Raw genomic sequence first — 16,455 nt, forward strand, 5'->3', positions numbered from 1 at the left:
GGAAGTGGCAGGGACAGGCCACTATAAATGCCGGAGGAAACACCACAGAAGCGCTTCACAGGAGGCTCCCAAGCACTGAGGATGTCACCTAGACAGGAGACGAAACGTTTGCAACAAAAATTTCCAGCTCGGCGAACAGAACCACAACAACGAGCACCCGAGCTACAAATCTTCTCCCAAACTTTGAATCCCTAATTGCAGTTAAGAGCCACATTAATGTGGGTCTGGAGTCACATGTAGGCCAGACTAGATTAGATTCCCTACGGTATGGAAACAGGCCCTTCGGCCCAACTAGTCCACACTGATGCTCCGAACAGTAATCCGCCCAGACTCACTCCCCTGGCCTATATATATCCCAACTAACGCACCTATCACTATGGGCAAATAGGCATGGCCAAATCAACTAAGTTGCACATCTTTAGACTGTGGGAGGAAACCGGAGCACGCAGAGGAAACCCACACAGACACGGGGAAAATACGCAAACTCTACACAGTCACCTGAGGCGGGAATCGAACCCAGGTCCCTGGCACTGTGAGGTAGCAGTGCTAACCACTGAGCTATTGTGCCACCCCCAAGACCAGGTACGGATGGCAGCTTTCTTCCCTGAAGGACATTAGTGATCCAGATGGGTTTTTCCAACAATCAATAATGGATTCATGATCATCATTAGACTCTTAATTCCAGATTTTTATTGAATTTAAATTCCACTGTCTGCCATGTGGGATTCAAACCCAAGTCCCCAGAATATTATCTGGGTCTCTGGATTAACAGGCCAGTGATAATCCTGCTAGGCCATCGCCTCATCCTATCTTCCTAACCTAATCCAGTCCCATTTGCCAGCATTTGGCCCCTATCTCTCTAAACCTTTCCTATTCATATGCTCATCCAGATACCTTTTAAATGCCGTAATTGTACCAGTCTCACCCACTTCCTCTGGCATCTTGTTGTATTCAAGCATCACACTCTGCGTCAAGATGTTGCCCCTCAGGTCCCTTTAAATCTTTATCTTCTCACCTTAAACATGTGCCCTCTGGTTTTGGACTCAGCTACCTTGGGGAAATGACATTGATTATTCACCTTATCTATGCACCTCATGATTTTGTAAACCTCTGTAATGTCACTCCTCAGCCTCCGACGCTCCAGGGAAAACAGCCCCAGCCTATTCAGCCTCTCCCTGTAGCTCAAACACTCTAATTCCAACAACATCCTTGGAAATCTTTTCTGAACTTTTCAAATGTAACAACATCTTTCCTATAACAGGGAGATCAGAATTTAACACAGTATTTGGAAAGTGGCCTCACCACTGTCCTGTACAGCTGCAGCATGACATCCCAACTCCTACACTCAATGCATTGAATGATGAAGTCAAGTGTACCAAATGCCTTCTTCACTATCTTGTCAACCTACTTTCAAGGAACTGTGAACTTGTACACCAAGGCCTCTTTGTTCAGCAGTAGTCCCCTGGACCTTACCATTAAGTGCACAAGACCTGCCCTGATTTGCCTTCCCAAAGTGTAGCACCTCACATTTACCTAAATTAAACTCCACCGGCCACTCTTTGGCTCACTAGCCCATCTGATCAACATTACATGGTACGTTGATGTAACCTTCTTGGCTGTCCACCACGCCCCAATTTTGGTGTCATCTGCAAACTCACTAACCATACCTCTTATGTTCACATCTAAATTATTTATATAAATGACAAAAAGCAGTGGAACCAACACCGATCCTTGCGGGATACACAACGCTAGTCACAAACCTCTAGTCCAAGAAACAACCCTGTACCACCACCCTCTGTCTCTGACTTTCAAGCCAAATTTGTATCCAAAGATTGGATGGCTACTGCTCTGCCATCAACAATCTTCTTTGTCACCTCTTCAAAAAATTCAACCAAATTAGTGAGACATGATTTCTCATGCACAAAATCATGTTGACTATTTCTAATCAGTCCTTGCTTTTCCAAATGCATGTAAATTCTATCCCTCAGAATCTCCTCCAACAACTTACCCACTGCTGAAGTAAGGCTCACCAGTCTAAAGTTCCCTAGCTTTGCCTTACAGCCTTTCTTAGTTAATGGCAGCACATTAGCCAACCTCCAGTCTTCTGGCACCTCACCTGTGGCTATCGATGATGCAAATACCTCAGCGAGGGCACAGCAATCACTTCCCTAGCTTCCCACAACATTCTGGGAAGCACCTGATCAGGTCCCGGAGATTTATTCACTTTGATGTGTTTTAAGAAGTTCCGCTCCTCCTCTTCTGCAATCATAGAATCCTTACAGTGTGGAAACAGGCCATTCAGTCCAACAAGTCCACACCGGACCTCTGAAGAGTATCCCACCCAGACCCATTCCTTTACTGTACATTTCCTTGACTAATGCACCTGGCATACACATCCCTGAACGCTATGGGCAATTTAGCATGGCCAATTCACCTAACCTGCACATCTGTAGGAGGAAACCGGAGCACCCGAAGGAAACCCATGCAGTTACGGGGAGAATGTGCAAACTCAATATAGATAGTCACCTGAGGCTGGAATCAAACCCAGGTCCCTGGTGATGTGAGGCAGCAGTGCTCACCACTACACTACCGTGCCACCCAAACTGCCTGTAATATGAACTCTTTTCAGGACATCACTATTTATTTCCAAGGTTCCTTAGTTTCCATGTCTTTTTCCACAGTAAATACTGACACAAAAAACTTGTTTATATCCCACCCATCTCCTGTGGTCCCACACTTAGACAGCCTTGTTGATTTTTGAGGTGGTCTATTCTCTCTTTACTATTTACTCTTTTGCCCCTAATGTATTTGTAAAATCTCTTCAGTTCTCCTTACCCTTATTTGACAAAGCTATCTCATGTCCCCTTTGTGCCCCCCCACCTGAACTTCCCTCTTAAGCATGCTCCTAATGCTCTTAAACGCTTCTAGGGATTCACTTGATCTCAACTGTTCAGAACTAATATATGCCTCCTTTTTCTAGACCAGCAATTTTTCCAGTCAACCAGCTTTCCCCACAACTACCAACCTTTCCCTTCACACTAACTGGAATAGACAATCTCTGAACTCTTGGTATCTCATTTTTGAAGGCCTCCAACTTTCCATCCATCTCATTACCTGTGAATATCTGCCCCAATCAACTTTTCAAAGTTCCTACCTAATACTGTCAAAATTGGCCTTCCTCCAATTTACAACTTCAACTTTTCGATCAAGTCTATCCTTTTCCGCAACGACTTTAAAACTAACAGAATTGTGATCACTTGCCCCAAAGTGCTTCCCCACTAACACCTAAATCACTTGTCCTGCCTTATTTCTCAAAAGAAAGTCATGTTTTGCTTCTTCTCAAGTATATTGAATAACAAAATGCTCTTGTATGTACTTAACACATTTCAATCCATCCAAGCCCTTAACACTATGGCAGTCTCAGTCTATTAGAATTAGAAGAATCCCTACAGTGTAGAAACAGGCCTTTTGGCCCAACAAGTCCATACTGACCCACTGAAGAGTAACCCACCGAGACTCATTCCCCTATATTTATCCCTGACTAATGCCCCTAACCGACACATCCCTGAACACTATGGGCAATTTAGTATGGCCAATTCACCTAACCTGCACATCTTTGGATTGTGGGAGAATACCAGAGCATCCAAAAGAAATCCAACAGACATAGGGAGAATGTGCAAAGTCCACACAGACAGTCGCCTGAGGCTGGAATCAAAATCGGATCCCTGACACTGTGAGGCAGCAGTGTTAACACACTATGGGCAATTTAGTATGGCCAATTCACCTAACCTGCACATCTTTGGATTGTGGGAGAATACCAGAGCATCCAAAAGAAATCCACACAGACATAGGGAGAATGTGCAAAGTCCACACAGACAGTCGCCTGAGGCTGGAATCAAAACCAGATCCCTGACACTGTGAGGCAGCAGTGTTAACCACTGAGCCACCATGCCACCCTGCCTATGCTTGAAACGTTAAAATCCTCTACTATTACCACTACTATTATTCTTACAGATATCTGAGATCTCCTTACATATTTCCCTCTCAATTTCCTGATAACTATTGCGGGGCCTATATTACAAACCCAATCAGATGATCATCCCTTTCTTATTTCTCAGATCCACCCATAAAGTTCACAGATGACTCTGAAATGAGTAGTCAAGCAGAGGACACTGAAAATTTGCAGAGAGATATAGATAGGCCAAATTGGTGGGAAAGGGTCTGGCAGATGGAGTGCAATGTTGGCAAGTGTGAGGTCATCCATTTTGATAGGTATAACAGTAAAATAGACTATTATTTAAATGGTGAAAAATTGCAGCATGCTGCTGTGGAGAGGGACCTGGGTGTCCTTATGCATGAATCACAAAAAGCTGGGTTGCAGGTGCATCCGATAATTAAAAAGACAAATGAAATATTGGCCTTCATTGCGAGAGGGATGAAGTTTAAAAATAGAGAGGATATGGTGCTGGTGAGGCCACACCTAGAGTACTGTATGCAGTTTTGGTCTCCTTACTTGAGAAAGGATATACTGGGAGAAAGTGAGGATTGCAGATGCTGGAGATTGGAGCTGAAAAATGTGTTGCTGAAGAAAGGATATACTGGCGTTGGAAGTGGTACAGGTTTAATAGGTTGAGGCAGCACCCAAGGAACAGGAGAATCGACGTTTCAGGCATAAGTCCTTCTTCAGACTTATGCCCGAAACGTCGATTTTCCTGAAGAAAGGATATACTGGCGTTGGAAGTGGTACAGGTTTAATAGGTTGATTCGGGAATTGCAAGGGTTGTCTTTTGAGGACAGAGTGTGTAGACTGGAACTCTATTTATTGGATTTATAAGAATGAAAGGGGAATCTTATAGAAACATGTACATTTCTAAAGAGAATAGATGAGATAGAAGCAAGGAGGTTGATTCCACAGGCAGGTGAAACTAGAATGAGGGGCATTGCCTCCAAATAAGGGGGAACAGATTTCGAACTGAGTTGAGGAGGAATTTCTTCACCCAAAGGATTGTGAGTCTTGCCCAGTGAAGCAGTTGAGGCTACCTTGTTGAAAGTTTTGAAAGCAAGGATAGACAGATTTTTGAACAGTAACGGAATTAAGGGTTATGGTGAGTCTGCCAGTAAGTGGAAATGAATCTATAAACAGATCAGTCATGATGTTATTGAATGGCAGAGTGGGCTTGATGGGCCAGATGACAAATTCCTGCTCCTATTTCTTATGTTCTTATAAAACTTCATAGGACATTCTCCCAGGATTATCCTCCCGAAGGAAAACCATAATGTATCCTTAACCAAAAATGCCACTTCCATTCCTTTCTTGTACATCTCCCCCCACCCATACAATCATTCCTGTAACATCTATATCCTGCAATATTAAGCTGACAGTCCTATCCATCCCGGAATCACATTTCTGTATAGGTATCCCAGTCCCATATTCTCAAACATGCCTTAGGTTCAACTGCCTTCCCTGTTAGGCCTCTTGCATTGAAATAAATATAGTTTAATTTGTCGGGCTTTCCTTGTTCTCTACTGCGCTTTTGCCTTCTTGACTATTTAACTTGCTCCCCTTATGTACTGTACAAGTCTCAGACTTAACTCTTTTCTCACTATCTCTTTGCCATGCCCCTTTACCCTCCTTACTAGTTAAAGCTACCCAAGTAGTACTCACTAATCTCCCCACCAGGATATTGGTCTCCTTCCAATTCGGGTGGAACCACTCCCTATTATACAGGTCATTTCTAATCCAGAGATATATCAATTGTCCAAAAATGTGAATCCTTGCCCTTATACCAGCTCCTGAGACAAGCATTCATCTGCCCTATCTTCCTATTCGTACTCTCACTAACACATGTGCTCAGTGTAAATAATTTTGCTCTCTTGGGGAAATCAGTCTCTTTTGCATGGTTGAAAGAATTTCATCAGAACTTAAGGGGTGAGTATCTCAAGGGTGCAGCAGAAATCAACCTTTTGACTGAAGAAGGCCTGGAGCTGCTCATGTTGAGATTGAGATACTGCACTGGTGTGGTCTAAAGCCGTAATGACTTCTCAGACACTCCTGATTGCTACAGTGCTGCATTCCCGTGGATGGGGCAGTGAGGGAAGAGGGGTTTGCAATCAGACCACATCTCTTTCCCAAATCACTTTTGATTGAACATTTACTGAAGTGTGTGATGCCACACGATTTATACATCTCTGATGTCCTTCATAGCTTAGTAGTCAGCGGAACTGTCTGAGGAATTTGAGGAATGGGTATTTTAGCAGGCAAACTGTTGCTTGGCATCTGTGGAACAATTCAGCCACATGGATCATTACCTTCAGGAGAAAGAGAATGGTAACTTTCCCTAGTGGCTTAGCTACACTGAGTTAATACTGGTTGCCATCATTAGTGCAATAGAAAATGAAAGAGACAGGATACAACCTTTGGTACCTCATGCAGGTAAGGGAATGTGCATTTGCAGGTTTTAAGTACAGATCACGATGGTTGAGTGAATAAAATCATGGTTCATTAACTGAGCAATGCACATGCCACAGTAGGTAATCGAGTCAAATAATTATTTATGATAGAGCAGCAGAGATTAGATTGGTGCCCAAATGTTTTGTTTAATTCTTCTTTAGAGGAAGAGAACCAGAATGCAGAAACTTTCTTCATAAGATAAAATGATCCAGATACATCAACTGGTGCAAGCTATAAATTGTTAACTTGGGACATGGACACCACCTTTAAAGAGAAGGCAATTGAGGAGTTATGATGGGTAAATGAAAAGGGCTAAGGTTGAGAGCTCCACAAAATGGTCACATGAACGAAATAGGAGTGAAGGGTGCGGAAATGCCTGGAGTTAGAGAGTAGAGCAATTACCTTGTGGGAGCACAGGACAGAAGGAGGTCACAAATATGGGATAGAACAAGTCCATGAGGAAATTTGAAAATCAGGGAAGGAACTCTTAAACTGATGTGCCAATGACACAGGAGACGGAGGTCAGAGCTGGGACAGTGTGGGATAGAAGAAGTCCATGAGGAAATTTGAAAATCAGGGAAGGAACTCTTGAACTGATGTGCCAATGACACAGGAGACGGAGGTCAGAGCTGGGACAGTGTGAATGAGGGAGGGTTGAGTCAGGAATTGACTTCACGAACCTTTTCCAGTCAATAGGTTATACCTATTTGTCTCCTGTGCTGGAAAATGTCTCCTGCAATTAGTTGTGAGACAGTGAACACAAATAGCTTTAGAAGCTTTGCCAAAGTTTTAGCTCCTTTTTGGAAGAAATCTGCATTAGCAGTCTTCACCGATCAGTTTGGTAAAATATTCAATACTGGACTGCCATATAAGGAGCTTTGCTGCTTATTACCTTTGTTAAAGGAAAATTATGGAGAAGCAGTATTGACTGCAGTAGACTGAAGCATTATCCCTTGGGATGTGGTTATATAATAAGGCACTCAGTCTTTATGCTTTTAGACAATCTGATGTCCTTGAGGTCGATGGTTTATGACCACAATGCTCAAGAGCAGTCAATATATGTGTCTGATTTATATTCACAAATATTAAGAAATTCAATTAAACCAACATTCCACCTTCCCACTGTGTGCTTGTTAGCTGTTCTTAGCAGGGAGTTTACAGACTGCCCTTGTGTACAGAGTTTGAAGAATCAGCTGAGACTCTCAATCTTCTTTTTAATGCAGTGACTACCCTGACAACTAGGCACTAGAACTGAATTGCCTGCCTCGATTCATTTACGGTGAGTCGCCAACTGGGTGTGTTTCCCAGAAGTGGTGAGTTTTCATCAAGCTGTTCCCAAACAAGTTGCCATCAGCAAAGAAGATAAAACATAAGAAAAAGTCAATGGCTGTGTGCTGAAGACAGTGACATAAAACTATCTACGAAGAGAGTAGCAATTTGTCAACAGTTCCTGCATTTACTGTAGGAGTTGAGTTTGGCAGAAAGGATGGGTTGAGAAAATGGTTGAGAAGATGGCTATCGGTCTCACCTTCCTAATCCCCGTTTTGCCAATATAATCTGATTACAATAATAATTAAACTTTTGTAGCCAGGTGGAGGAATGGGGAAAACAATTAATGGATGCACTTCTAATCGGTAAACAGTTTTTGTCTTCCCAAAACAGATTTGATGATTGATTCAAGCTGCTCACTTTTCCTGCAGGTCTATGTTTAATGCATTCCATGTTTCCCAGCTTTCTGTGGAGTTCCTCCCTCAAGTGGGTTACCAGGGAGATTGTGATGACGCTTTACTCGCCCATGACTTTTGCCTCTTGCTGTTTTTATTAAATTGTTCGGTGGCTTGGCTCAGGTCAGACAATTAATGATTTTGTCTTATGTTTTCATGATGCTTATTTGCCTTGTACTTTTGCTTCGACTCGTTTTTAATATCAGTGCCTGTGTTAGGCAAACATATCACCTGGTGTACAGTTCTTTGCAATTTTAAGGGTCAAGTTCTGTTTGCAGAAACTGCATCGATTAAAACCCCAAGACTCTTGATGAAATGGATCAGACTGCGCTGAGCTGAATATCCTTTGGACCTAACTTCTAAAGCTGCCTATCTTGTTATACCTGTCAGTTGAATTATTGAATTATTCAGTTGAACATGATTCCTGACTGAACTGGCTGTTGTTTGAAGTGTGTGTGTGCATGCGCGCGTGCCTGTGTGTGTGTATGAGCACACCAGCCTATTCAAAGCACGACTTTGTTATACCAGGTGGTGGCATATCACGCAAAGGCGACACACACTGAGCACAAGCTGACACTGTTACCAGCATCATAGATCATAGCTATTGCCGAGTGCAGCTCATCAGGCAGCTGTCACTTATCACAGATGCTGGACAAGGCCAGCTTCTTCATTTCCAGCAATGCTTGACCTGCTCTCAAATATTGGCTCGTGTGCAGAACCACGTTCGCAGAAAGTTCACTCTCTGGTCTGTGTGTCCCATTGAGAGGCTCATTTGATCAGTCAATGAAACCCACTTACAATCTGCAATACATCCTGTGCCTGCCCTAGCTCTGCCCTTCAACTGTTAAAATCATATGGCAAACTTATCACCTCACAGCTGTAGTTCTCCAGCTCTATTCCTGCTGGTCTTTTCACCTCTGCCCTTCACAGGAGGGATGGTAGTGATTATGTCACTGGCTAGCAATCTGGAGGTAATGATCTGGAAACATGAGTTAAAAGCCCACTATGAATTTCAATTTAGCAAGGTGAGTAACACCAGTATTTATACTAAAAAAAAAAGCTGGTATTAGTAATGGTGACCATGACATGACTAGATTATTGAACAGATCCAAATCCAGTGATTCACTAAGATTGAGTTTATACAATGGTGTCGTCGCCCATGCTGAGGGGAATAATTACCTGCAAACCCAAAGCAATGTCAAGAATAAAGATCGAGAATTCTACATCATAGACAACAAGTAAAAGTCAGTCATCTCAGCTGGGCCAAGTCTAAAGATTTGACTGATATTCCTCAACATGCCAAAAGACATTTGCAATGTTTCACAACAGACTTAACTCACACTAAGTGCAAGCTAGATCCTTTGGGAATATAACAATGTGTTTGTAAGGTTAGAATGCTTTCCAGGAGAATTGAGTGTATATGGCCAGTTCAACATATGCCAAGGAAAGTTCAGCTGACCTTATGGCCAAACTGTAAGACAAGGTGGAGGAGCCGAAAAGAAATGGAGTCAATAAGAAAGTGATGATTGGATAATGGAATGGAAGCAGTGAAACACTGGAAAGTTAATGGGTGTATCGACATGAAAGATCTAAGTCATTCAGTAAAGACATCTCACCAGCCCCCATGCCAACCATCAAAGGAAGTTTGCTACAAGTTGCAAAGGGAGACATCTTCACTACTCTAGATGTGAAGGATGGTTATGAGCTAAGTGAAGCTAGATGAAAGCAGCAGCTGTCCAACTACATTCTGAACACATTTTAGGAGAGAGAGGTGCACATGTTGTTTGGCATATTCACAGCTCCAGAAGGATTCAGAGTTGAGAGTGTGGTGCTGGAAAAACACAGAAGGTCAGGCAGCATCCGAGGAGCAGGGTCCTTGGATGCTGCCTGACCCGCTGTGCTTTTCCAGCACCATACTCAACTCTGATCTCCAGCATCTGCTGTCCTCACTTTTTCCAGCAGGATTCAGCCTAGATAGCATGAGATAGTTAGTGTGCTTTGCAGAGTGGAGATGTAATCGATAATCTGCAGGTTTACGAATGGTAGAAGCCTTTGCTGACTGTGATCAAAATGTAGTGTGACTATTAGACAGAGTAAATCTGAAGCAGATCAAGAGAGAAAGATAAGATTTAAAGATTCTGAAAGTCAAATACATAGACCATGTCCTGGTAGCAAAGGTCTTCACCTAGATCCAGAATAAGTGAGCACTGCTGTAGCATTGATGTGATGACTAACAGATATGAATTTTTGTTGCATTTATCATCTATTTGGCAAAATCATTGCCTATTTGTCATTAAGTGTGAACAATTACCCCTACTCACATACTCACTGTTAATGGGTGTCCTTATGGAAGAATCCACCACCTCTTTAATGGGACTGCCATCAAGTTAAGTTGCTGGTCTCTGGTTGGCTTTTGGCTTCTCCATGTTCTGGTCATGGAGTCCTTTCAGGGAAGGTCTGTGCTGGCTTGTCAATTGCCTGAGTGAAATAAGTCTATTCCCATGCTATACTATTCTATATTCTAAGTGGGACTACAAAACAAGATATGATTGAGACCTATTGCCAGCTCCCAAGCCAGAAGCTGACACCCCCTTTCTGGGATAATGTCCCCAGTGGCAGTGAACGGTGATATACTTCCAGCTCAGGATGGAGAGTGGCTTGGAGGAAACTTGCTTGTGATAGAATTGCTGTATATCTGCTACAGTTTTCCTTCCAGGTGGTAGAGGTCATGGATTTGGAAGATGAGATCGAAGGAGGCCTGATGAGTTGTTGCAGCTGGCCAACATTTTGCATGGGGACAGGGTCAGATTTAAACTTTTGTCTAATTTCAAAAAGATAAATACAGCCACAATAATAAATATGAAATTCACCAAAAACTATACAAAAGCAATAAGCTGGTGATTTGATTTGATTTATTACTGTCATGTGTACTGAAGTACAGTGAAAAGTGTTGTCTTTCATGCTTTACAAACAGATTGTATGATACAAGTGCATCAGGGTGAAAGAACAGAGTGCAAGATTCAATGTAACAGCTGCTGAGAAGGTAATTTAAATGAAAAATGGTTAATTATGACCATTAAAAAGTGTCAAGTAGCAAACCTTAAATATAACACCATATTTTTCCTTTTTGGTTAAGAAACAGAACTAGAGAGAGTCAAAGAATCGGACCAAGTATATGGACACCAGGGATATAGATGAGCTTCGGAGTTAGGCTAACTAATCCAACCTTGGGCTTGCCTTGGGTGGGGCACATTCAGAATCAGACTCAGCCGAATTCACATGAAAATGGGGTTCAGAAGTTAGGCCTGAATTCAAATTCCAGCCCCAAATCTAAGTTCAATCATTCAAATAAAATACAGGAAATAGTGATCACACAGCCATCTGCATTGTTGTAAAAACCTATCTGATTTATGAATGATCTTTGGGGAAGAAAATACACAATTTTGTGCTGATTGGGCCGATGTAAAGCCTTTGGTCCTTAGAAATGTGGTTAATGCTCACCCACTTTCAGAGTGGCTGAGCAAGCCTCTCAGGATTGGGGTTGGGTAATGAATGGTGCCTTTATTAATGGTGTCCACACCCTGTGTATAAAGCCATACACTTCAATCTCTTCACTGTGAATATACACACCCACATTACATAGGCTCTTCCTTGCCCATCTGGTGCTTGTAATTTCATTTCCTCTTGATGGGATATTAGTGGTGTAAAGAAAGATAGATGATCTTGCCATCTGTATTGCTGATAACAGTTTGACAAGAGAAAATGTTGGCAGATATCTGGAAACCATGAAAATATCAGGGATTCATCATGTTTTTTTAAGAGAGAGCTTGATTCCATAAACATTTTTGTTCTGTTCGTGATATCTACTTTCAAGCAGCCATTTCCTCTAATTTGCTGGATCAAATCGGCGTGGTCAACTCCCCACATCCTTTCATTTTGCGTGCTGGAAATAGAGGAATCTACCCCGATATTATGACAGAAGGTTTATTATATTGAATTATTTTTATCATTCATGGGACATGGGCATTGCTGGTTAGGCTAGCATTTATTCCACATCCCTAATTGCCCTGTTAAAGGTGGTCAGCTGTCTCTGAAATGCTGCAGTCCATAGGTTGTAGGAATATCCACAGTGCTCTTGGGAAGGAAGTTCCACAATCTTGACCCAGTGACACTGAATGAACCATGATATATTTCCAAGTCAGGATGGTATGTGACTTGAAGGCAAACTTGTAGATGGCAGTGTTTACAAGCACCCGTAATGTTAAATGAGTCTTGATGCAATACTTGTACTGCATCATGTAGATGGTACCTGCTGTTACCACTATGCTTTGGCAGTGAGGGGAGTGTTGAAGGTGATGGACGAGGTAGCATTCAAGCAGGTTGCTTTGATCTGAATGGTGTCAGGCTTCTCAAGTGTTGTTGGGGGTGCACCCATCCAAGAAAATGGGACGTATTACATCACACTCTTAACTTGTGCCTTAGATAGCAGTCTGGTTTTGACAAGTCAGAAGCGGAGTTACTCACCACAGAATTCCAAGCCTCTGGCTCATTTTTATAGCCAAAATGTTGCTATGCTGTTCCAGTTCATTTTTTGGTTGAACCTCAGAATGCTGATAATTGAGGATTCAGGGATGATAATGCCATTCAACATCCAGATGCAAGGGTCAGATTCTCTCTTGTTGAAGATGCAATTTGACTGGTCCTTGTGTGGCAGAAATGTTGCTTGCTATTTGTTAGCTTTTACCTGGATGTTGTCTATGTCTTACTGCATATAGCCACAGACTCCTTCATTACCTGAAGAGTCACAAATTGTGCTGAACATTGTGCAATCAGGAGTGATCATCCCTACTTCTGCCCTATGTCACAAAGCTGGTCCCTTTTTTTCCTAAAAATCTGTTCCTTTTCTCAAGGATATTGTGTCCTTGTTTTTTTTTCCAGAAGGGTCATAAAAACCCTCCCAGCTCTGGTTAGACTGGTTTGGTACAGAGATTAAAGGGTATTGAGAGGCATTTTTGTTTATATGCAAACAGATGTTTTAGAAGTGACCTATATAATGAAAGGGGAGTGATCAGCTCTGGAAGCAAAAGTTAAGTTTGAGCAGTTCAGTCCAGAACTAGTTAGGAGTTCAGCTGTGTGGAAACAGGCTCTCTCCCTCTCTTTCTGCCCTTCTAACTTCAACCTGTAAACATTTGTTCCACTTTTACTTTTTTTTTAAGGGGGTTTGCTAGTTGGGACTGTTGTGTATATTCAGAACAGCATAATTAAGGCTAGTTTGGATAGATTGAGTTCTGTAGGGGTTCTTTATTCTGTTTTGTATGTTTCTTTGTGTAAGTTTGTGATTAAGGTTTTGTTTGTTTTAAAACCTGGTAGTCAACCTAGCTAACTTCCTCCGGGCAATTTTCACTGCACACTTACCGAAAGTGTGAATAATTACAAAGTTATGGTCCGGGCTGCCTGCTTAAGAATATTCTAGGTGGTCTGGACTAGTCCATAACAGATTGGGGGCTCTTTGAGGGATTTTAAACAGTGAGTGGTACGTGCGAGTGTCTTTATTTCGAGTCTTGGTTTGGTTAGGTAGCCAAAGGTTGGGATAGTAACGGATCGTTCAGTCACCAAAAGTTTTCTGGAAGTGGGTACGGTGAGTTTGGAAGTTTTGTAAAAGGTAAATAAGACCAAACTGTAGGAATTAGCAGACCAGCTGGGATTGGAACTGCCTGCTTCTGTGAGGAAAGGAGAGATAATGACAGCAGTAGCTCAGCATTTCAACTTGCCGGAGAAACCATCAGAATCTATAGAGATGGTAAGAATTCGATTGTGAATGAAGCAGCTTGAGTTAGAGGCGAGAGATAAGGAAAAGGCAGCAGAAATGAAACAGTTTGAGTTACGATTAGAAGCAGAAGAGAGGGAAGAAAAGAGAGCAGCAGAACAGAGATAAAATGAGAAAGCATTTGAACTTCAGGAACTGACATTTAGAAAGGAAAGTCAGCTTAAAAGGCTGGAGATAAAGGCTGAAAGAAATCTTAGCGAGGAAGTAATGTGAACTCATGTGGAAGAGCAGAGAGTTAAAACAATAACATTAACAGCTGAAGTGGTTGATGATTATGAATGGGTCCAAAAAACATGGTTTGGCTTCCAGAATCAATTTCAGTGCATGAACGATAGAAATTAGGGCAAAGAGAAATCTTCACATGGAAAGGGAAAGGTGGATCTCTGTGAAGATCATCAGGATAGCTTACCACTGGGTAAAAAAGAAACCCTTGAGGGGGGAAAAGAAGTTAAAAAGCTCCGGTGATTTCATTGTAATAAAGTGGGCAACACAAAATCCCAGTGTTGGTGGGTTAGGAAAAAGCCAGTTGTCGGAAAACTGGACAAGCCTGGGAGTTTTGTTGGACTAGTAACCAAAAGCATAAGGGAAGTTAGACAACTGCCTCGGAGTGTACAAGATGATCAGAGGTTGATTAAGGAGGAAATGCCAGATCTGATTAAAAAGTATACATGCAAAGGTAAAGTTTAATCACATAAGCCAGGAGTAGCAGGTAAAGATGTTTCAATATTAAGGGGCACAGGATACTCTCAGTCTGCTGAAGGAAGAGGAGACATGTACTCCTGATGGACTATTGCCAGAATAAGCACTGGTAACAGGAATTCATGGTGAGACAAAAAGTGCTCAGTTATGTAAAGTGAGGCTAAAGAGTCCAGAGAAGAGTGGAGAATTTGTGGTAGGAGTACTGGACAAACTCTCATCTCCAGATATACAATTTGTCCTTGCAAATGATATAACTGATTCACCAGTAAGTATACTGCCTATTCTAGTTGAAAAGCCAGTGAAGATGCAGGGAACTGAAGACATGAAGGATGTTTATCCAGGTATTTTCCCAGATTGTGAGATCACAAGATCACAGATGCGCAAGTTGAAGCAGGAGAGATCAGAAGGCACAGATAATGAAGCTGATGTAGCCTAATTCGAGACTTTTTGTCTTCAGATAAGTGGGACAGAGAAGGAGCAACTAGGTAAACATGCAAGTATCTTTAGCTCTGCTAAGTTGATTAAATTACAGCAGAAAGATGAGAACTTAAAACAATGGTATCAAAAAGCTTTATACAGAGGAGAGTGAATGCACCTCTGTGTGTTAGTACTTAACAAATTATGTCTTAATGAGGAAATGGAGACCATCACACATTCAAGCAGATGAGAAACAGGCAGAGATTCATCAAATTGTTTTGCCAGTAGAGTATAGAAAGGAAGTGCTGAGGGTGGTGCATGAGCTATCACTTGGAGGTCATTTAGGGGGAGGAAACACAGGCTAAAATACAAAGACATTTTTACTGGCCTGGACTACACAAGGATGTATTTGAATTTTGCCAGACGTATCACACATGCCAGCTAATCGGAAAACCACAGGCAGTAATAAAACCCGTACCTTTATTACCCATTTCAGTATTTGAGGAACCTTTCACAAGAGTCTTGAATGATTGCATAGGTCCCCTACCTCAAACAAAAAATGGGAATAAGTATTTATTAACAATAATAGATGTGTCGACTAGATTTCTCGAGGCAATCCCATTACACAACATTATAGCTAAAAGGGTTGTAGAAGAAATATATGATTTTTTAAACTATATATGGACTACCAATAGAAGTCCAGTCAGATCAAGGATTAAACTTCACATCCAAATTATTCAAGGAGTTATGGATAACTTGGGAATAAAGCAATTCAAATCTACTGCGTACCATCCAGAATCACAGGAAGTGCTAGAGAGATGGCATCAAACAGTAAAGACAATGTAGACGGCTTATGGTCATGATTATCCAAATGATTGGGATAAGGGAGTTCTGTTTGTAGTTTTTGTGATCAGCGATACACCAAATGAATCGACCAAATTCAGTCCATTTGAATTAATTTTTGGGCATGAAATAAGAGGACCTTTAAACTGATTAAAGAGAAATTAATAAATCAGAATTCAGAGATCACCCATTTGGAGTATGTGTCAAATATTAGAGAGTGACTAAATAGAGCTGAAGAGTTGGCTGGACAGCATTTAAAAGTATCACAGCATACAATGAAACAGGAAATGCATAAGAAATCAAACATGTGCAATTTTGCAATTTGGGTTAAGGTATCCAGTAACAGATGATCCTTTAAAAGCCAGGTTTACTGGGCCTTATCAAATTGAGAGGAAATTGAGTGTGGTGAGCTACTTGATAAGGACTCTAGACAGGAAAAATCCTGCAGAGTGTGTCGTGTGTGAATATGCTCAAAAGGTATTTTGATAGGGAAA

Source organism: Chiloscyllium plagiosum, chromosome 30, assembly GCF_004010195.1.
Source record: "Chiloscyllium plagiosum isolate BGI_BamShark_2017 chromosome 30, ASM401019v2, whole genome shotgun sequence".
In the NCBI taxonomy this organism is placed as follows: Eukaryota; Metazoa; Chordata; class Chondrichthyes; order Orectolobiformes; family Hemiscylliidae; genus Chiloscyllium; species Chiloscyllium plagiosum.